Below are 22,655 nucleotides of genomic sequence, written 5' to 3' on the forward strand. Positions count from 1 at the left end.
CATCTTTAGGGATGCTCACAAACTGGTATCAACATGTATTTGTGTTCAGTCTAAGAATTCATAGCACTCCTGGTTTGGTTGAGGTTTTTATTTTCCAAATCATACAGACTAGATGAGCACAAACAGTGATTTGACATGAACTGAAGGGCTTTTTCCAGCGTCCACACCAACAAGATTTACTGATAGAATGCCATTTCCAGAAGAGATGATGAGGACAACAGAAACATTGGATTCCAGTGACAATAACAGGAAAATCATCAGGAGTTTCTCAGTACAGCAGGAAAAATGACAGCAAATCCAAAAATCTGATGGAAACATTCAGAAAACTGCAGTAAAAGTCCAAAGAAAAAACCACAAACCAGATGAAGAAATCAAAGAGAAACCATCAAAGAGGTGATTGTCCCCATCAGCCACAGATGCAGCAGGAACACATCTGTTCAAAGATGTCATCTGATTGTTTCAAAGAACCAAACCCTTTTCATGACAGCAGATATCATTAGCTGCTGTCTTTGTCTGGAGGCTAGAAGGTGAAATCATTTCTGTCAAACACATTTATTTCTGTTCGCATCAAGAAGCTGAACCCACACAGGTTGTTGTTTCACCATCTAGCCCTCTAGAACCGGTTAGGAACTTACTAAGGATCTTTGATTAACATGAACCCAAGTGCATTAACTTCGGTTCCTGACCTGCCCTGAACTCCAAAACACATTCCAGAGCCAACATCTACTTTTGTCGGCGGCATTGAAAGTTTTCCATTTGTCATAACAGCCTCAAAAGTGTTTCCCTTTGTTGTTTTGAATTTAATGCCACCCAGATATTCCCCATTATTGTTGGGCCAAAGAGTGAGTAAGGAAAAATATTCATCTCCCTCAAAATCGAAAGAGAGCATTTTATCACTGGCTCCCTTTGATGTCCCAAATGTCGCTTTAACATCGTCAGACATCAGGACCGTTATAGATCTCACTTGGGTTGGTCCGACACAGACATCCAGCTTTTTAAGCAGAGCTCCAGTTTTTGCACCAATGAAATTAAATGGACTTCCTCCATGACCGCCAACAATGCTAATTGGTGCTAGGTATGACATGTTGTCGTTGACTTGAAGCTAAACGTCTGAAATAGAAAAAAATACCTTTCTTAGAATGACAGTTAATGAAGATAAAGAAGCAGATATTTTGCTTTGTTCATTATAAAAAACACAGAACCAAATGACTTTTTCAAACTTGATCCATTTGACAAACCTGAGCTTGTTGCAAAAGGAGGAAAAGTTTCTTCCCTTAGACTTCTGGGAGAAGTTGTTTCCTCTGAAGACGGTCTGGAGCAGGACCAGACTGAAAAAGATTAGAAAATCCAACAATCTTAACCAACTCATAGCCTAAAAAACACCAAGATCCTAACATTTGTCTGTAGAAAATACACAAAAACCAAGAACTTTCTAAAGAACTAAAACAGGACAAAGACCACAGCATCATTTGAAAGAAATGGAGACATTCTAGAAGAATGTTTGATGAAAAAATCAAATGAATGAAAGCAGGACATCAAGAAAACTCACCAGAGCAGCTGAAGCTGAAGTTCTGCTGGTTGAGGCTGAGTCTCATCCTTAAATCAGACTCAAAGTGGGCGGGGCTCACATAGAACTTTGTTCCATGTCTGTAGGGAACGCCTTCATCTCATGACAGCCAAGGACATTTCATCACATATTAAGAGACAGTTGGAGGCAAATGGGGCAGAGTTTGAGTTTTTTGTTATCTTTACAACTGTCAAGATATTAGGTCCATTCTTTAAAACCAGTTTTTGTTTTTCTCAGTAAAACAAAAACTTGTTTAGACTCCAAACTGTTTTATGTTGTGCAATCAAAAATCCAGAGGTTGCAATGGGCACGTGCGCACGGACTAGCACATGCATTATTTAGCCTTACACTCTCACAGTTGGGGTAGTTATGTCCAGTCTTAACATTGTTAGCTGGAATGTGCGTGGACTTGGCTCTGGGCCAAAGAGAATGAATGTCTTAAACCACCTGAATGATCTTAAAGCAGATCTAGCTTTACTACAGGAGACCCACTTATCTAAATCAGCTGATCATTTCCTGTGCTGCCCACAGTTTCCATTCATGTATTCTGCTAGTTACAGTTCCATACAAGGAGGAGTTGATGTCTTAATTAGTAAAATCATACATTTTACTCGTAAGGATACAGTTACTGCCCAGAAGGCCGATTTGTAGTCATTAATCTATCGGTTCAGAACAATGACCTTTGCATAGCCAGTATCTATGGCTTGAATGTTGACGACTCTTCTTTCTTTCACAGATTCTTCACCTCACTCTTGGTTCACTTTGACTCCCCAAGAGAGGAGACATCAATATGACTCTGGATCCTGAACTTGACAGACTCAGCACAGCAGCAAACCAGCGCACATGGCGGTCTGCAAGTATCCTAAAGCAGTACATGAATGATGTGGGTCTCTGCGAAGCTTGGCGGTCATCTCACCCAAACACTTAGGGGTTTACCTTCTTCTCTCTAGTTCATCATTCACATTCTCCTTTACATTATTTATTAGTCAGTAAATCTATTTTAAAATATATTAAAAGTTCCAACATTCATCCAATTATTATCAGTAATCATGCACCAGTTTCCGTTAATAATTCTGGGGGAATATCCTCATCCTCAGGTACAACCTGGAGGTTTAATACATCTCTGCTAAAAGACCAAGAATTTATTCAATTCTTTAAAAAAGAGTGGGCAACCTCCTTAGAATTTAACAATACTCCAGACATCTCACCATGTCTTTTTTGGGAAACAGCAAAAGAAGTCATGGTAGGAAAATCATTTCTTAACCAACTCATAAAAAACGCGAAGAGAAAGCAGATTTATTAGAAAATCAAATCAAAATTCTCGAGGCTGCTTATGCTGCTTCTGCACAGGAACACATTCTGGGAGATCTGAAAAAATTAAAACTGCAGTTAAATGACATCATTAATAATCAAATACAATTTCAAATACAAAGACTTCAGCTTGAAGGACTTAAATACTCAAATAGATCTGGAAAATTTCTAGCTAATCAGCTTAAAATTAATAAAGAAAAAAATCAACAATCACATCTATTATGGACCAAACAGGAAATGTCAATTGTGACCCGGTCAAAATAAATAATGCGTTTAAAGACTTTTTGCCATGACTTTCTAGACGACACAGACCCATACGCTGGAACCCGGAAGGAAAACACAGGTGAGTTATGAGGTGAGTAATAGAGTTTATTATTGTCCGGCGTGGCTTGGAGTTGTGGTGGAGCTGGAAGCTGGATGATGGCCCATGGCGAGGCTGAAGGTTCCGTAATAGCTCGTGGCGTGACTGGAGGTTGGGCAAAGACTCATGGCGTGACAGAATGAATCTATGATGTCCTTCTGCTCAGGAAGTCGGGAAACTCAGCTGACCACTCGAGATTAGTATGTCCATCAGGGGCAACAAACTGGCGATGAATACTGGTTCTGGATCTCCTTATGAAGGCTGGAGGGGGCGCCGTCCATGACACGGGTGGACAGGGGGAAGCGGACGGCAGGCACAGAGGACTGTCAAGAACTGGCTTGATCTGAGAAACGTGAAACGAAGGGTGTACCTTGAGGGCTTTCGGCAAACGGAGGCGGACACAGGAGAGATTGATGATCCTTTCAATAACGTAGGGTCCGTTGTAACGGGGAGCCCGTTTCCGGGAAGTAGCTTCAATGGGTATGTTCCGTGCCAAGAGCCAGATCCTCTTTCCAGGTTGATAGGTGGGTCATACCACCCTGTGTCGAATTGCTCTCCTTGGTGCGGAGGAGAGCAGCCCTGGTCTGACGCCAGACGCGTTGACAGCGCTGAAGATGATGTTGGACCGAGGGCACCGCCATATTGAGTTCCTGCGACGGAAACAGAAGTGGTGAGTACCTGAGGGCAACCTCGAACGGAGACACCCCAGTGGCGGAAGACGGATGAGTATTGTGGGCATACTCGATCCAGACCAGAAACTGGGACCAGTCCTTGTGGTTCTGTGGCACCAGGCAATGGAGAGCCGCCTCCAATTCCTTGTTTGCTCTCTCTGCTTGTCCATTGGATTGGGGGTGGTAGCCAGAAGTGAGGCTGAACATGGTGCCCAGGGCGAAACAGAATGCCTTCCAAACCTGAGAGACAACCTGAACCACGGTCAGATACAATTTCTGTAGAACCCTTTCCCCTAAGGATCCTTGGAATTGTAGGTATTTGTTCTTGGACTTAATGGTGTCTACCTAGTTCGTTTTCTGCTGCGTGGCTCTGCATCGGGGTATTTCAGGGGTTGTGGGGTCTTTTTTGGCGTTGTGAAGGCTGGCGGTCTTCGTCTGGATGGGTTTTTCATGCTGGCTAAATTTGTTGTGGCTTTTGGCGTTTTCTCTGTTGCTGTGTGTGTTATTTCGGGGCTGAATGTGAATCTTGGCTACATTTATATGATGCTGGCTTTGTTATTATGGCGACTCTATTTAGTTTTATTTTCTGTTTAAAGCTGCTTTGTACATTTGATGCTTTAATCAGCGTTTGGATTAGTTCTTTGTTGGACCCTTCTCTCATCTGTGGACATTTAACCTAATGGTCCCTTTTATGCAGCATCTATGGCTCATTTTAATTCATTTGGTCCGGAAACGGTGATTCTCGTGTCGCCACTCAGCATTTGGTTCTGCTCCGCCCTTCCTCCCTTAGGGTCGGCTGGTGTGTGGGCAGTCACCCTGCTCTGTGTACCCCAGAGAGTCCAGCCCTGGCCTTCGGGGAACTTACATCAGCCACACTTGTGAATGAGTCAGTTTTTACGCTGCCTTTTCTTCTCAACCTTATAGTTATTTTGTTATTCTCTCTTTCTAGTTGGTTTAGGGCGGGGGTCGGCAACCCACAGCTCAGGAGCCGCATGCGGCTCTTTAGCGCATCCCTAGTGGCTCCCTGGAGCATTTTCAAAAATGTTTGAAAATGTAAAAAGATGTGGGAGAGAAATATAATATTTGTTTTAACATGGTTTCTGTAGGGCTGCACGGTGGCGCAGTGGTTAGCGCTCTTGCCTCACAGCAAAAAGGCCCCCGGTTCAAGTCCCGGCTGGGGGACATGAAAAACACAACATCAATGGGGGACCTTTCTGTGTGGAGTTTGCATGTTCTCCCCGTGCATGCGTGGGTTTTCTCAGGGATCTCCGGCTTCTTCCCACCGTCCAAAAACATGCTACATAGGTTGATTGGCAACTCTAAATTGTCCATAGGTGTGAGTGTGAGAGTGAATGGATGTGTGATTGAGGATTTTCTACCCTGCGACAGACTGGTGACCAGTCCAGGGCATCCTTTGCCTACGCCCAATTGGCCGGGATAGGCTCCGGCAACCCCGTGACCCCGAAAGGGAATATAACGGTTAAGAAGATGAATGAATGGTTTCTGTAGGAGGAAAAACAAGACACAAACATTAATTATTCCAACGCTGTAAGAATGCATAGAAAAAATTTGTAACACCAAGCAGGTACGTCACTTGCAGAGGGCAAAACGGGAGCCAAGCTTTCTGGAAGTTGAGCTGTCAATCTATTGGCTGCGCTGGAGAAATGTCCATGTCCCATACAAGGCACGTCTTCGAACAGTTTCAGAGAGGAGCAGGCGGAATGCTTCGCTGGGAGCATAGTCTCCTTTCTGACATCAAAAGCCCCTTTCCGTTAAACACGCACCTCATTGAACATTGCACCGGAGTCATCAACCACTCCCCCTCGCACACTTATGGTGCAACATAAAGAAACAACATAAGAGGAAGAATGAAGTAAGGTGGAACAACAAAATTGCCACATGAAAAGAAACATGGGCAAACAGAAACGCTCATGCTGAGCCCTAATTATATCAAGAGACTGCGTCCCACAATCCCCTGCTGCTAACAGACCTAAAATGCACATGACCGCCAATTCAAATGTTCCTCTTTTTTTACTTTATTGTACAAAACGAAAGTACAATACAAAACACAAATTTACAAATTAAACTTCAGATATGCCAGGGGAGCATTCTGTTGTTCGAATCCTCATAATGAAAATGACGTAAAAAATCGGATTTCTTTATTAAATTTCTTTCATTTTATCAAAGCAATGAAACATAATTCATTGATATTGTAGCGACCTGGGGGTTAGCGGCGCCTTCAGCCCCTAAGGCTCATGGGAAGTGGGGAGTTTTGGGGTAAAATCTTGAGTGAGAGTGTTGTGAATTGAGGTGACACTCATGCTGTTTTGGCTGTTTATGTATGCGTGAATAAACGGGCTAGATGCTGAAAAGGAATTTCGGTGAGCTACTTGTTCAGTTCAGCTTGAAACTCTATGGGGTCGTGCGGTGTAGGGGCACGGACATCTCTCTAATGAAGCCACTGCAACAGTTTGGCTTTATCTTCCCGCTAAAGTGACGTCCCGGCTGCTGGGTCATTACAATAATGTAATGAAGTTAAACTTGCACAACAGAGCAGTCACGTGACACGTCGTTGTACGCAGAATGCACTGCAGGGCAAATAAACATTTAATCGTTAATAATGCTCATTTTGTGTTTGAAGCAACTTAGTCATATTGATAGGAGGCTAATATAACTAATATATTGCATGTGTTGCCTTCATACAAGGCTTAAATAGTTTGTGTAAGCCTATGCGCTCCCCTTCGTTTTGCGTATTGATTTCTCTGAGGTCGATTTTCCTCTTTTAACCCTGGTCTTTTGCATCTCTGTGGCTGAAATTTATTTTCGAATCTGGGTTTCTGCTTATCTAAGATGTTTGGTCCTCTACCTGTCCGGATTTGTTTTCTGCCATGAATCTTGATGGTTCATTGATGTATGCTTCTCTCCCCATTATGTCATCCCTCGCATTTGTGCAGCATTTCATTCTTTGGTTGAATATGATTTGTCGCTGTTTGGCCACCTGAAATTTGCTATGTGCATTATTCCCCACGGTCATCCGTTCATCTTGTTTTCTTGTTCTGGGTAGTTCGATCCTGGGCCCCCGTGTTCCTGTTGTTCTGGTTATTTATGTCTTGCGTTTCTGGTCTTTCTTTCTCAATGCTTGGATTGGTTTTCGTTATGATGATGACCGTTGTGTCTTCAGTCTCCCTCCACTTGTTCTTCTGAGGCTGCCCCCTCTGGGGATTTAGGACGTTAAGCCCAAATCCACAGCTCTGATTGTCCTTTAACGGATCATGTGGTTATGAAAGAATTCAGCTGTGGAGATTATACTAAGGTTGTTTCAAGAAGTGAGATGATAGTCTTATGTCTCATCAGTGCACTTGGTTTAGTGTTTACATAACACTATGAGCAAATTTTTAACCCTGCTCGTAGAAACTATATCGCTGACGCTCTCTAGCTTAGTTCCAAGAGTTAAATTTTATGTCCAAGAGCCTGTCTTCTATTTGCCCTGCTTAAGCAGATAACTCTCGGCTAGAAGCATCTCCATTTAAAGACTTGTTGTACTCCGCCTCTAAATCCATGAGGTTCAGCCCAGCTAAAATGCTATCAAAACCTACGATCCCTCATGGATCTCAAGTTCTTCTTTTGCAGTATCCAGAAGCCCTTTGCTAATTATAATTTCAGTAGTCTGTGCTTTTGTTGTCCACCTATTTGAGAACCACCGATATCAAATACAAAACATCAAATCCAGCCGAGCTGCAGTCGTTTGCTATGTGGGATGTTGACCTTCCTCATCTATGAATCTCCTTGGTCCTTGGACACCCTTCCATTCATCTGCTCCTCGATGACCTTCTAAAGGTGCGTACCTCCGGAAATGACAAAAGGTCACCTCCCCTCTGCCATTGGTGTGTATAAAAATTGGTGTTAAGATTACGTGCAGGTTCTATATTTCACTATCATTTCTCTGTTGGAATCTGTGATTTTGGTGGTTTCGATGGTACGATGAATCCACAAAAGGAACTTTTTTCTTAACTCACTACTTGATGTAACTTTCTCAGATTTGTTCTTTAAAAGCACTGTTATTCAATTTATCTCAAGCATTCCAAAATGGATCAGTTTCAAAGTTATTAATATATTCTTTTCCATGAATAATACTGCTTTTGTCTTTATCTATGAGCCTGCGACCCCCACTCCCCTGTCAGCACTTCGGTTTCTTGCGGATGATATGTCGCCCCTGCATTCCTTGATCTGGTGCCGCAACGATGACTGCACTCCATGAACCTATTCTGCACTGAAAGTGATGGGGTGGTAAACCTCCTCAGAGTTTTAATGAGTTTCTTACGTGAATCAACCAATATGTTAGCATCAGAATGGCATACAAAATCTTGGATTATAGATGTTTGCAAACTATATTGCCAGGCGGAAGCCTTAAAATTAGGATGTTCTTAAGCTGTGTTACATCATGCAATGGTGCTCGAAACTGGAGGTTAAGCTCGTATCATAGTGTGCCGGATAGAAGCATCGAAATCATATTGTTGTGATCGTTCATAGTACTCAGATGAAAGCTTCTAAAGTATGGATTTCAATTAAGCTTTAATGATGTTACGCCAGTGGGAGCTTCTAATTTGGATGTTATGTTGTGTCGTCTTGCATGTTGGTGTTTAGTGCTGTACTCGAAAGAGAGTGACCCAACGGTCAATGGTGCCGGGTCACATATAGCAGATCCACTAGATAGTGTGTTCCCTTCTTGGCGTTGTACTAGAACAGGAGCGACCCAATGGTCAATGGTGCCAGGTCACACATAATAGATTCACTAGATAGTGTGTTAGCTTCTTGGCGTTGTGCTCGAAAGAGAGTGACCCAACGGTCAATGGTACCGGGTCACACATAGCAGATCCACTAGATAGTGTGCTCCCTTCATGGCGCTGTACTCGAACGGGAGCGGCCCAACGGTCAAAGGTGCCGGGTCACACATAGCAGTCATACTTGGAAGTCTGAATATGGAATGCCTCTGAAACACACTTCATCTAATTACACACTGATATACATATAAATTCTATCCAACCTCGATGAATTTGGTGTTGGGGGTAGTTCTTACCCAAAAGTTTATGGAAATCTGTCTCATGGAATTGCACGGAGTCTTATGACAAATTAAAGGAATGTGAAATACTGACTTGAGGAATGTGAAATACAAAGTTTTTTATGTATGATTTATTTATGCATTTTTCAAAATAGGAAAAACAAAAAACAATTCAAAACCACAATTACTAAGAAGGAAAAGAAAAGGGGGGAAAAATAAACATGTACACAAATGAATAAATAAAATCTGAAATGCAAAGTTAAAGGAATGTGAAAGCAAAACAAAGTATGTGAAAGTAAAACAAAGTATGTGAAAGCAAAATTAAAAGATATGAAAATAAATATCATTACTACTGCATGAGTTGCAGAGGGACGGCTCATGTTGCCTGTGTCAGCGACAAAGTCAGAGAAGCCAGACTGAGATGGTTTGGACATGTTCAGAGGAGGGATAGTGGATATATTGGTAGAAGGATGTTGGAGATGGAGCTGCCTGGCCGGAGGGCAAGAGGACGGCCAAAGAGGAGATACATGGATGTCTTAACAGAGGACATGAAGTTGGCTAATGTTGGGGTAGAAGATGTCCATGATAGAGTGAGGTGGAAAAGGATGATTCGCTGTGGCGACCCCTGATGGGAAAAGCCGAAAGAGAAAGAAGAAGACTACTGCATGAGTTGTCTGACTGAAATAAGCGACCTTGGGAGCATTGCGGGACAGGCAACTCTGGCAGGCTTTACTTCGGTTACTCCCCTATGGCGGTTCAGTTATTCAACTCACCTGTGCAGCGTCCTATTTAAGTCAAGGTGGGTAAGCTGTTCGTCTTTCTTTACTGAAGCGCTGTGTTTGTCGCCCCACCCTCCCACCCGGCTTCCACCTGTGTGCTTCATTAGGGTAGTTATTACCCAAAAGTTTAAATTTGTCTCATGGAATTGCACAGAGTCTTATGCCAAATTAAAGGAATGTGAAATACCAATTAGAGGAATGTGAAATGCAAAGTTAAAGAATGTGAAATGCAAAGATAAAGGAATGTGAAAGCAAAACAAAGTATGTGAAAGCAAAACTAAAAGATGTGAAAATAAATATTACTACTGCATGAGTTGTCTGACTGAAATTAATGGACACCAGTGAAGATCACAAATCATTAAAGAAAAAAGGTTCATCCCACTGTTTAGTTGGTCTAGATGACCCAACTCCCAATGTTGAAGTGCCTAGGATAGCACCAGGGTTAGCCAAACAGTTAAAAAAACAGGACATTAGTCGGGGGGTCAGGTCCGGTGCCTGCGTGGGGCGGGTTCGGGTGCTGCGTGGTCTTCTGGGCTCGGGTGTGGGAGGGGGGGGGGGGGGGGGGTTGGGGGGTAGATTGATGGTCTGCACTTGGGGTAGGGATCACTCCTTCCTTGGCACTGGGACGGGGCAGGGCAACGCTGTTGGGGCCCGGGGTCGCTTTAAGTGACACCTACCATGGCTGCGGGGTCTGGGGAGGGGGCTTGTTGGTCCTGTCCTGGGGCTGCCTGGGGGAGGCGGAGGGTCCACTATTGGTACGGGACCTTGAAGGTTAGACGGGTCGGGGTCTCTGATGAAGCAATCGGCGGTCGCCCCGGCTGGTTGACTGCCTTGGTCCCATTGAGGCCTGACCAGAGCTCTCCCCGGGGTAGTGCCCGGAGGCGGGGGCCTGGGCTTGCTCTGGGGAGGAGGAGCGGCGCTTTCTGGCTCCTCTCTCTCTCTCTCTGTGGGGTGGGTGGTGTGGGGCCTGGGGGGTCAGCACTTTGAGGGATGGGATCCCTGGGCTGAGGAGACCTGAGCCCTATATGGGGGCCGGCCGTTTGACCACCAGGAGACAGTCTACCAGCTGCCCCTGACTTACCCCCTTCCTCCTATATTCTTTTATTAGGGGGGTGATGGGGGGGAGGGGTTCAGCCTGCGATGCACCTTGGGGGGAGGTGCTACTTGGCAATGTTCGCCCTCCCATGGTTGCCGTATGGAATGCTCTCCTCTCGGTTTTAATTGCACCTTAGACATGTAGGACCCTTGGTGGGGAGGGTGATTGGACATCACTGTGAGTAATCAGGAAAAGTCCTCTCAGTGCCCTACCCTGCCAATTTTAACCCCTTAATACACACACTTTTTACCCCTCTAAATATACACTCCAATACAAACACACATACATGCATGCACACACCCTCACAAACACACACATGCATTTCACAAGGAAGATGGGATTTAAGACCATCTGTCCCCTACCCCATTCCTGTTAGGGGGTATTGGCCCCTTGGAAACTGACTTCCTGTTCATTTCAGAATTCAATTGAAATGTTTTCTCTTTGTTTCTAGAACTCTTCGTGGCCTCGCCCCAGTTTAGTTGTAACTGTCTGCAGCCATTCTAGAGTTTGAACGTCTGCCAATCAATTTTTGCTGCATGTGCCGAGGTCACAACAGAAACACTGGGGTGACCTGCTTTTCTCATCGCCGGCCCTCAGTTCTGGAATAATATTCCTGCAGAACTGTGCCTGATATCTGACCTTAACAGCTTTAAATGTCAATTTAAAACTTTATTTTTTAGAATGGCTTTCAGTGCTTATCAGTTGGTGGCATTTTACTTTACTTTTATTTGTTTTAGTGAAGTAAAGCTTCAATAAACCTATTGTTGTCATTCCTGCAATAGAGTTGATTCTGTTTTTCATTGAAAAGAATCCTTGAATGCATGTTCTTCTTAAAACTGTGTTTTCTGGTCCTCAATCAAATGTTGAAGTTCATTCAATAAATTAAAAGGATGAATCCCTCCTAAAGAGTCCATTTTCATACAGATGATGACGACGTCCATTGACGACATTTGCTTAAGTGGGATTTCTGTCAAACCAACTTCTGTTGCTGCTTGATGCTTCTGTAGTGAAAGCTGAATCACTAAACTTGTTCAAATGTTTCAAATCTTTTCACTTCCAAGCTCTTCAGTCCTGCATCTGATTTCCCACATCTTCCTCTCCTTTCAGGCCTCATCTTCAGCTTCCAGAGGCTTCTGGGACTGAAGGGTCTGAGTCCACAGGCTGGTTGTGGTCGTCGTCCTCGTCTTCGTCGGTCTCATTGGTGGCGTAGCAGCCTTTCGGTCTGGACAGACACCATAGCAGCACTGAGATTGTGTCATTGAAAGTCAGCTGGATCTCACTGATGATTCCTAATGATTCCAGGCAGAGATACAAAGTAGACTCTTTTCAGACCTTAAACCCAATTTTTGGAAGGAAAACCAATGAATCTTTTTGTTTTTAAAGGTTTCTGTCAGTTGGTGTATTCCAAGGTGATGACAAAGACTTCCTGACATCACAGGACTGTAATCTGTGTTCGGGATAGACTTTTGGTCTTCTTTGAAACTGATGAAACAACAACGTCTGATATCTTTTCATTACACAACATTAAAACAGAATCATGTTGAAACATGAAAATGTCTTTGTGCTTCAGAAAAACAATAGAAACTGGTTTTAAAAATGTTTCTGATGCCCTAAAGGTTGGAAAGAGGTTCATTGGAAAACATGAAACATTTTGTAGCCACTCAGATACTTTTCCAAATGCAGAGTTCTGCATGAATGTTATTCTAGAACTAAGGGTTTAAATCCGAGATGGCCTTATTTTCTTTTTGTCTGTTGAGTGTCTGTCTGTGTTTTTGCTGTTTTTAGAAGAAAAATTCTTTGTTCTTGTATTATTTTAATCTTTTTAAACCTGGCTGTCAATATTTTTATGGATTGAATGATAAACATCTGGGTCTATAAATGCTGTTGGATTTTGACAACTACATCCTCCTGGAACTACCTGGCTTGAACCTGATGCTGTATAATGAGCTAACAGGTCTGGATCTGCAACATCCACCTGGAACTAACAGGTCTGGATCTGCAACATCCTCCTGGAACTAACAGGTCTGGATCTGCAACATCCTCCTGGAACTAATAGGTCTGGATCTGCAACATCCTCCTGGAACTAACAGGTCTGGACCTGCCTTTCATTCTGAGGTCTGTACTCTTCACTTCTGATAAGTGTTTTCGTTTGTGAATGATGGGATTACTTATTTCATTTATAGGCCTATTGGTCTTTTGGGATCTTGGGATGATTTTTTCTGGGCCTATAGCAGGGGAACTGAAAATCCCCCTGATCTATTTGCTACCAGTTCACATGCTCTGTAGCTTTTCTGAGTTCAGAACTGTCACTGACTCTGTTGGATTCTGGTATAAACTTGATGCCAGCTTTGCCCAGAGACTTGTCCAAACTTCAGTGCATCCTTGCTCTGTATAATGATGTCACTTGTTCACTCAGTGGAGGACTCTGTCTTACTCCTCCATGTCAAAGAACTGATTCAAAACTGATTTTTCCACTGATTGGTCTGGTTTTGAACAGCTCAGGAATAAGTGTCCTTCTGTTATTAAAAAGGCCAAATCAGAATAATCTTTAGTCCGTCACTAATGAGAACCTTAATTACCCACAGAAATTCTGGAAAGTGATTAAGTCTATCTCTGGGTCTGAAATGACTCAACCCCTTCCTCAAGCATTTTTTATCATCAGGTTCCTGGTTTGGTTCTGCAGGAATGTCCTCAACAAACTCTTGCACAGAATCCCCCATGTTTTCTGGGAACCCATTTAGCTTTGTATCTTTTACTGTGCATGAAGTGCATGAAGCTTTAAATGCATTGGATCACAGAAAACTTCCTGCCAGACTCAATGGAGCCTTACTTTTTGAAACTGGCAGCAGATTTTATTGCAGAACCACTCACAATTCTTTTTAATCTTTCAATCAAAAGTAAAGAAAGTCCATCAGTTTGGAAATCAGCTTTTGTTTTGCCTTTATTAAAAATGAGATGATCCATCCGTGCTGATATCAAATGTATGTGTTTATCCAAAATTCTGGAATCTATAGTCTGTGACCAGTTGAAAGAGTTCTTTTACTCTAACAAGATTGTTTCTAAATTTCGATTGGGTTTTAGAAAAAAGCCCAGTACGAACAACCACTACTATAAAGGTGATAAATGACATCATTATGACACTTGATGACAATCTGTACTGTGCATCACTTATGATAGATTTGTCTAAAGTTTATGACACCATTGACCATGCTGTTTTGAAAAGCAGATTACTCAGCTTTAGATTGTCAGAGCGTGCAGTTACAGGGTTCTTTATTTACCTGAACAACAGGACGCAATGCTTTAAACATGAAGGTCTCTGTTCTAAGTTTGTTACTGTCCACAGGGGGGTGCCACAGGGCTCAGTTCTGGGCTCCCGACTATATATTTTGTACATGGTAAATGGTGTATACTTGTATAGGACTTTCTACCCTCTTTCAAAGGCCCAAAGAGCCCTTTACCGTCAAAAAACCCATTCACACACTGATGGCGGCTGTGCTGCCAAACACTGCCGCCAACCTCCCACCAGAGGCAAGGAGGGGTTCAGTGTCTTGGCCAAGGACACTTCGACACATGGGCGTGAAAGGCGGGAATCGAACCTGCAATCTTGCGATCATGGGTTTATGTCAATGCCATGGGTCAAAATGTCTCTGATGTTAATCTGCATTTTTATGCTGACGACACAGGTATTTACTGTTATGGATGAACTCTTGCTCAGGCGATTGAAACCCAGCAGAAAGCTGTTGTTGCTGTCCAGCATTCACTTATTTGGGTAAAATAAGTTCTCAATGCTGACAAGACCAAGCAAATGTTGTTTTCAAAGTCAAAGAAGGTCCCTGGAACAATTCCAATGGTGTCCACCTTGACCTTGAATGTAAAGGTCATAGAGTTGGTTCATTTGATGTGAACGGCCTCCCTGCTCCTGCTTTTTACTTTCTAGTATTTGTTATATTGTTTTTTATCTGTCTTTTTTTGCTGACTGCCTTTTGTCATTTTTATATCTTAATTTTGTTTTTCAATTTTTTTTTAAATTTTAAATTTCTTCTGTCTTTTATTGTGAAGGACTTTGGAGCACCTAAAGCAGTTTTGGAGTAATAGAAAAATAAATCTGCATTCATTCACAAGATTAAATGATATTTGGATACAACACAAGTATCTTTCAGGTTTTTTCAGTGCAGACGCTTTTTTCCCTGCTCCTGCCGCTTCCTGCTTTATTTGCTTTTTAATCATTTAATTAATCATTTTTAATTATTTTACCTCATCCACAAATCCTGTAATATCAGAATGGTCATCCTTTTTTGTGACTTCCACCTATACACATCAATATTTTTACGTCTGACAAGCCAGCGACATGTCTGGAAGAGGAAGAAAAACAGACTCCCACTGTGAACGCTGTCGGATCTACCAACAAGAAATAAAAGAGCTACAAACACGGATATTTACTTTGTAAACTGAAAATGGACTTCACAAGACCCTTCCAGTAACATCGGGTGGTAAGAAGCCCACTCTTACTACAAATGAGAAGAATAACAGTGACATGGACCTGAGTGATCTTGTGTCCTTTCCGAAACTTTGTGCGGAGGAACTCTGTGTTAGGCCAAAGCGTAAAGATGACAGAACATCCAAAATAAAGCTCACAAACAGATTTTTACCCCTAACACAATGTGATGTTAAAGAACAAAGTGAAATTGGACCACAGAATAGGAGTCATAATGTTGGAAACAAAGCACAGGCAGAAAGAAAATCTGTGCCAAACGTCAAGGTCAGAGATACGCTGCTGCTTGGAGATGGCGCTATCAGTGGAGTCAGCCACAGAAGAATGCAAACTTTATGTTGCCCAAGTTCTACTGTTCCAGTGATTACAGGACTCTTATCTAAAGTCTTGTACCAAGGAGTTAAACGAATAATCATCCATGTAGGTGCTGTCGATATCAAAAAAGAACAATCTGAACGTTTGAAAAAAGACTACATGAAGTTATTTGAAGAGATTGACAAAGTAGAGGTTGAAGCATTCATCAGTGGACCTCTTCCTAACATCGATGGGGTGTCACTCAAGTTCAGCCGTCTGTTTCAGCTGAACAATTGGCTCTCCAGAGAGTGTGCTTCCAGAGGATTGCATTACATTGAGAACTTCAATATATTCTGGAAGCGAAAGGACCACCACCGTCTGACCAGCTGTGGGCGCCCCCTGCTACATCTACTCCCAGTGAAGATTCACTTTGCTTTTCGCCCCCCCCACTTTCACCCATGGCCCTACCTTGCCATTTTGATAGCCTCATTAAGTCAGGAATTAAGATGGCTCCCCTAACACCTGTGAGCCTCACACCACACAGGAGCTCTCCTACCCCTCCCGCGCCCCCTCCTTATCCTTCACCCAAAGTCCCTCTAACACGTCCTTCATCCAGAGCCTCTCCAACACGCCCCCTCCATCGTTCACCCAAATCCCGTCCAGCTCCCGCTCCTCCTGGTCCATCACCCAAACTACCCTCAACTTGACCTCCCCTGCGCGCCTCTAGACGTGCTATCCCCCAGAACTAGGATGAAACGGGCCCCCAGTGTCCTAGGAAAGGTTATGTCAAACTGGGGCCCTGTGATTAACAGCTTCCTTCTGGTGCTATACCTGTAGTTGCACCACGTAGAATGCAAAAAAGGGCGGTTGGACTGTCCAATCACAGAAATCTAGTTCATATCCCCTGCAAGAAGGTTTTGACCAATCCCAAGGAAACTAATCTCAAACTTGCTGCACTCAATGTCAGATCTTTATGCAACAAATCATTTTTAATCAATAATCTTATCTCTTCTTTTAATCTTGATTTTATGTTATTAACTGAAACATGGCTTGACAAAAACACAGGAAACATAGTTCTAGTTGAATCAACTCCCCCCAACTACAAACATGAATCGGAAATACGAGAAAATAAAAAGGATGGAGGCATTTCTGCACTGTTTAGAGATAATATTGCAACCAGCAGACTATCATTTGGTGTGTTTTCATCATTTGAGTATGTGTCCTTTAAGATTGAGTTAAAACAAACTCCTCCCTTACTCTGCATAGTTATGTACAAACCTCCTCAGCACAGCCAAAGTTTCATTGATGATTTCACTGAAATGCTCTCAGTTGTGTGCACAGACTTTGATGGTCTAGTCATTACAGGTGATCATGTTGATAATATCAATGACAGAAATGCAAAAGAGCTCAATGGTGTCCTTGAAACCTTTGATCTAATTCAGCATGTGAGTTGCCCCACCCACAGCAGAGGGCACACTCTGGACCTGCTCATCACAAAGGGGGTTAATATTTACAATGTCAGTGTGGTTGATGTCGCCCTCTCTGATCCTTTCTGTGTATTCTTTGACCTGTCTGTTGCTCCCAAACCACCGCCTGGCCCTGCAGTTGTCCAAAGGAGACAAATAAATGAGAGCACTAGGGCACAGTTTGTAGAAATGATAAACCCTGAAAACGCCTCTGGTGCCAATGTTGATGAAATGCTGAATTCTGTTACTTCTACCATCTTGAATGTTCTGGATGCCATTGCCCCTATGAAGGTTAAATTGAGAAAACATAGACAGAAAGCTCCCTGGAGGAACGATGATCTAGTCAGGGCACAGAAACAACAGTGCCGCAGAGCTGAGCGAAAGTGGCGCAAGTCAAAACTCCAGGTTCATTATGAAATGTATAAGGGGGAGTTGTACGCTTACAACCAGATCTTATGCAGAACAAGGGAAAGGTACTTCTCTGAAATCATTGGAAGTTCAGCAGCAACTCTCGTGTCCTGTTCACAACAGTAAACAGATTAACTAACCCTCCAACCCAGCTACCAATAGAACTGGTTTGCACACCTAAATGTAATGAGTTTGCTGTATTTTTTAATGACAAGGTTCAGGGCATTAAAAAAGCCATCAACTCCACAACACATATAACTATCCAACGGCCACCTACTCACTCTAAGCTGACTCACTTTGTACCTGTCACTGACCAAACTGTCCAAGAGACCATCACCCGTCTGAGCTCGTCTACATGCTGCCTTGATGTGTTACCCACTAGATTTCTAGGTTTCTCCTGAACAGTGTGTTGCCACCAATTACTTAAATAGTTAACATGTCCGGAACTCCTGGGTGGTGGTGGGGGTGCTCGTCTGGGGCTGTGGGCATCCTTCTCCGGTGGGGCCCTGCGTTGGGTTCTCCCGGCGCGGCGGGGGGGCTGCTCTCCTGGTTGGGCTGGGGCGGCGCTCTCTTTCCCTCCGTGCCTCCCTGCTCTCTGGCTCTGGAGGCCTCGCGGCGGCCCTGCTGGCCCTGGCCTGGGTGGCGGGCTTGGTCGCCCGGGCGGCGGTTGTTCCCTGCCGGTTCGCGTGTGGCGTTGGGGGGATTCCGGCTGCCGCTGCTGCTGCGGTGGGGGTCTTGGGGTGGGGATGGCTGGGCACTCTCCCTCCTTCTTTTCACGTTCCACCATCCATTTTAGAAGAACACAAACACTCACCAGAGCACAGGTGTTAGCTCACCTTTGCACTAACAGTTTGCATGACTGATTGACTGAAATATTTCACACTAATTGGTTTTAAGGCATAAGTATGCGTGTGAACACTATCTGTTTTGGGTACATGTCGACAGATGGACATTTTTGCAGCTAGCAGGTGTGTTTATAACACTTGAGTGTGTGCGTGGACAGGCTCCGCCCTTTTTGTACTACATTTGAACCTTACCATAATGATTAACAACCAGTTAACTTGTTGCTTTATGCTGCTTTATGGTCTTATCCCCCTTCCCCTCCTATTATCACCCCCTACCCCCCCTCTCTCTAACGTCCCTCTTTCTTCTTCCCCTCTTTCCTTTTCCGTCCGGTCCAATACCAAAGATTTTCAGACATGATTGAAATTAATAAAGTTTGGCCTCAATTACAAAAGGGGTTTATTCAGACATACCTTTGGTTTGTCTGAAGATTAATAACCCCTCTTGTTAAAGTAAAATATGTCCAACACAAGAGGCCCTCAGCTCTCATCTGTCTGCCCAGCTGTTGGACAGGACAAGTTAAAAAAAAAAAAAAAAAAAAAATAGTTAACATGTCTCTTCAATCTGGAATATTTCCCGAAGCCTTAAAAACTGCAGTCATTAAACCCCTCCTGAAAAAGAGCGGTCTTGATCCCACTGTACTGAATAATTACAGACCTATCTCTAATCTGCCATTTTTAGGAAAAGTCCTTGAAAAAGTTGTCTACCAACAGCTCACTGATTTTCTCTTATTAAACAATTCATTTGATGTTGTCCAGTCAGGCTTTAGACCCCATCATAGCACAGAAACTGCTCTTGTCAAGGTAACCAAGGACATCCGCCTGAACACTGATGATGGAAAAGTCTCTGTCTTAATCCTGCTAGACCTGAGCGCTGCCTTTGATACTGTTGATCATGGGATCCTTTTGCACAGACTCCAAGACTGGGTTGGCATCTCTGGATCTGCCCTAAGTTGGCTCAAGTCTTATCTAGAAGACAGGAAATATTTTGTTGAAATTGGGAGTTGTGTCTCAGACTACATGGCCTTGACTTGTGGTGTGCCCCAGGGATCGATCCTGGGACCCCTTCTGTTCAACCTCTACATGCTGCCACTAGGGCAGTTAATACGCAGTAATAACATATCTTATCACAACTATGCAGATGATACTCAGATCTATGTGTCACTGACAACAGGTGAATATGGGCCGGTGGATTCACTCAGCCACTGCCTCCAACAGATCAGTGCGTGGATGCAGAACAACTTTCTCCAGCTAAACTCAAACAAGACCGAAGTTGTTGTTTGTGGCCCACAGAAACAAAGAGAAAGTCTCAGCAGCTACCTTCTTTCTTTGTCTCTAAAACCCTCAAATCAAGTCAGAAATCTAGGGGTAATCATGGACTCTGACCTGAACTTTAACAGCCATATCAAGTCAGTAACATCAGCGGCATTTTACCATCTGAAAAACATTCCCAAAATCAATAACATAATGTCAAAGCCAGACCTGGAGATACTTATTCATGCGTTTGTCTCCAGTAGGTTAGACTACTGTAACGGCCTGCTCACCGGCCTCTCCAAACGAGCTGTAAAACAGCTTCAGTACATCCAGAATGCTGCTGCTCGAGTCCTGACCAGAACCAGGAAGTATGATCACATTAGTCCTGTGCTCAGGTCTTTGCACTGGCTCCCTGTAGCTCAAAGAATAGACTTCAAAGCAGCTCTGCTTGTGTACAAGTCTCTCCATGGCCGAGCACCAAAGTACATCTCTGACATGTTAGTGCCATATGAACCATCTCGTACTCTGAGGACCTCAGGGACCGGCCTCCTGTTGATGCCCAGAGTCAGAACTAAACAAGGGGAATCAGCGTTTCAATATTCTGCAGCTAAAATCTGGAACAGCCTCCCTGAAGTCGTAAGACAGGCCTCTTCTGTGTTCATGTTCAAATCTAGACTTAAAACATTTCTGTTTTGCCATGTATATGACTGAAAGGTCCTATCTGCACTTTTCTTTCCTTTCCTTCCTTTATTTTTAAATCAATTTTCAATTTTTTTCTTTTCTTTTAAAGTAAATTATACGTTGATTATTTCTATGATGTATTGTGATTTTAATGCATTTTTCTGTTTTGTGAAGCACCTTGAATTACTTTGTGTTCGAAATGTGCTATACAAATAAACTTGCCTTGCCTTGCCTTGCCTTTTTCTTTTTTAAAGGTGAACCTGAGCACCAGGAGAAACCCACAAGAAAAAAAAACAACATTTTCTCATCCATCCATTCATTCATCCCTTCATTCCATCTCCCTTCATTACATTGTTTCTATCTTCCCACTCTCGGGTCAATCTAATATCATCCGTTTTATCCTCAAAGGATTTTTTAAAGGTGAACCTGAGCTCCAGGACAAAACCTGACTCTGGTTTAGTTCAAGTCTTAGTTCTTTAATCTTCTTTTAAACTGGCGTTTGCTCGCTGGCAAGAGCGCCTATTTAAATCTTCTCCACATGGAAATCTTCTGTCCACTTGTGTCTTCAGACTGATCAGAACACTTGACATCTTCATCATCTGACATTTCCTCATCTTCATCAGCTGATGTTTCCTCGTCTTCGTCATCAGATGTTTCCTCGTCTTCATCATTTGACTTTTGTTTGTCTTCAGACGTTTCCTCTTCAGCCAATCCAGATTCAGCAGACTGAGAGGCAAGCGCTGAGTCTCTGTCTTGATCGTCCACAGATGGACTCTGAATGGAGATCTTCAGCTGCCTCTGAAATCCCTGCAGAGCTTTCATCCGGGACGACCACAGGAGTGTCACTCTTGTACTTTCCTCCATCTTGCTGGTGTCAGAGCCTTTTTGAACCTTCTCCAGAGGGACACCTTTGGCTTTTTGGGGGGCTCTGGTTGGCTGGAACAGTCGGTTTCTTCTCCCAGAAGTTGGGACACGACTGCTTCATCAGAAAGGTTCAGTGTTCATTTGGGCTGGAACCTCCTCAGAGATGTTCTCCAATGTTTGTGGAGGAGAAGCATCTAATTCTGGCTCACTCTCCGGGTCGGTAGGAGGTGTGGTTATGCTGACTGGATTTGGAAGTGAAGCTTCAGTTTCAGGCTCACTGTCAGTGAAGGTCCGTGGAAGTCCTAAGCCAGTTCTGTCTGATGTCCTCTGACTAAGTCTTGCGTTGACTTCTGCTCTCCGTCTGGCCAGACGTGTCCTCATGGGGACTGGTTTGCAAATCCTCAGCAGATGGAAATGACGTCCCTTCCTGTGAAGTCATTTCCGGGTGAGCGTTTTCCAGTGTTAGTCGTGTTTGACTGCTGCTCTCTTTTTTGGCATTAGCCTGACTACTCTTGCTTACTTTAAGTGTCATCTGGTTTAATATTCACATTCACATCTAGCACCTTTTAGTAACGAATACACTACTGTTAAACCGATTGCTGTTCACTTTTTTGTCATTTTGCTAAATAAACCACTTCTCTTTACCTAAACACCACCAGCCTTAGCTTAGAACCTAACATGGCCACCACTCCTTCCGCCTTTCCCCCTCTCTCCAAACGGCGTTGGTTTTGTTGACGATTGGAGCGCGTTTTGGGGGAAGCCCGGTCTCATGCGGAGAGATGGCGTCCATCCTACTCGGGACGGTGCCGCTCTTCTTTCTAGAAACATTTCTGCTATCCTTAGTCTGTTAACCTGACAATCCAGAGACGAGACCCGGGCGCAGAGCAGCAGTGTAAAACGCTCCTCTGAGCCTCCCTTAGGGTTAGTGCCGGTGCAAAACCCATGCAGGGAAAGTTAAGCAGGTCCGAGCTTTAGCTTATGTGCTGAAAGACAAATGAAAAGAGCGCGTCATAGAAACTTAAAAGTGACAGACAGCAGTTCTCACAAGCAGAATTATGATGTCATTAAATGCGGTTTATTAAACATTCGATCCATTTCCTCCAAGTCGCTCTTAGTCAACGAGTTAATTACTGATAACAACCTTAGTCTTTTAGCCTTAACAGAAACTTGGCTCCATCAGGATGACTATGTTAGATTGAATGAAGCAACCCCCCCCCCCACTTATGCTAACTATCAGAAATCCAGGATTTCAGGGAAAGGAGGTGGTTTGGCAGTAATATCACAGTCTAGCTTACTTCTCAGCCCTAAAGTTAAAAATGCTTATAATTCATTTGAAAGCATCAGATTGTCTTTAAGTCACCCAAACAGGAAAACTCCAAAACCTGTTTTACTCATAATTATTTATCCCCCCCCCCCCCCCCCGGCCCATATTCAGAATTTTTAACTGAGTTTTCCGACTTCCTATCGACGATTGTCTTAGATTCTGAACAAACTACTGTATTGCCAAATT

At 43.5% G+C, this 22,655-nt stretch overlaps 1 long non-coding RNA gene across 1 annotated transcript; it reads right to left on the bottom strand.

Annotated features, from left to right (window-relative positions):
* Positions 1–945: 945 nt before the first annotated feature.
* On the bottom strand, positions 946–1,665 carry LOC111946386 (uncharacterized). Its single transcript, XR_002872085.2, has 3 exons — positions 1,550–1,665; positions 1,239–1,328; positions 946–1,110 (listed from the first exon to the last, which is right to left on the bottom strand). It is a non-coding gene; the product is annotated as an uncharacterized LOC111946386 (long non-coding RNA).
* Positions 1,666–22,655: the final 20,990 nt, after the last annotated feature.

Source organism: Oryzias latipes, chromosome 19 (genome assembly GCF_053564925.1).
Source record: "Oryzias latipes strain Hd-rR chromosome 19, Olatipes_Hd-rR_3.1".
In the NCBI taxonomy this organism is placed as follows: Eukaryota; Metazoa; Chordata; class Actinopteri; order Beloniformes; family Adrianichthyidae; genus Oryzias; species Oryzias latipes.